The following is a 245-nucleotide window of genomic DNA, read 5'->3' as shown; positions in this document are numbered from 1 at the left end:
ATCTACCATTAAGAGCAATTCCGGTGGTTTTAGGACACCCTGTATATATAGGGTTGGGAATGTTTGTTCGAAAAACAATCATATTAATATTAAAAATCATATTAATATTAGTATTTAATATCACTAAGACATCCGTGCTTGCTCCTTATGTGCCGTTTCAAATCTTACTGTTAGTTTATTTTAGAAGTGTCTATGGTAGGAGATCGTAAAAAACTAAAACTCTTTCTATTAATAAATTGGGAGTT

This window comes from Odontomachus brunneus, unplaced genomic scaffold, assembly GCF_010583005.1.
Source record: "Odontomachus brunneus isolate Ranch 3 - 2012 unplaced genomic scaffold, Obru_v1 Obru_scaffold_057, whole genome shotgun sequence".
NCBI lineage: Eukaryota > Metazoa > Arthropoda > Insecta > Hymenoptera > Formicidae > Odontomachus > Odontomachus brunneus.
Note: the sequence above shows the minus strand (reverse complement) of the source record.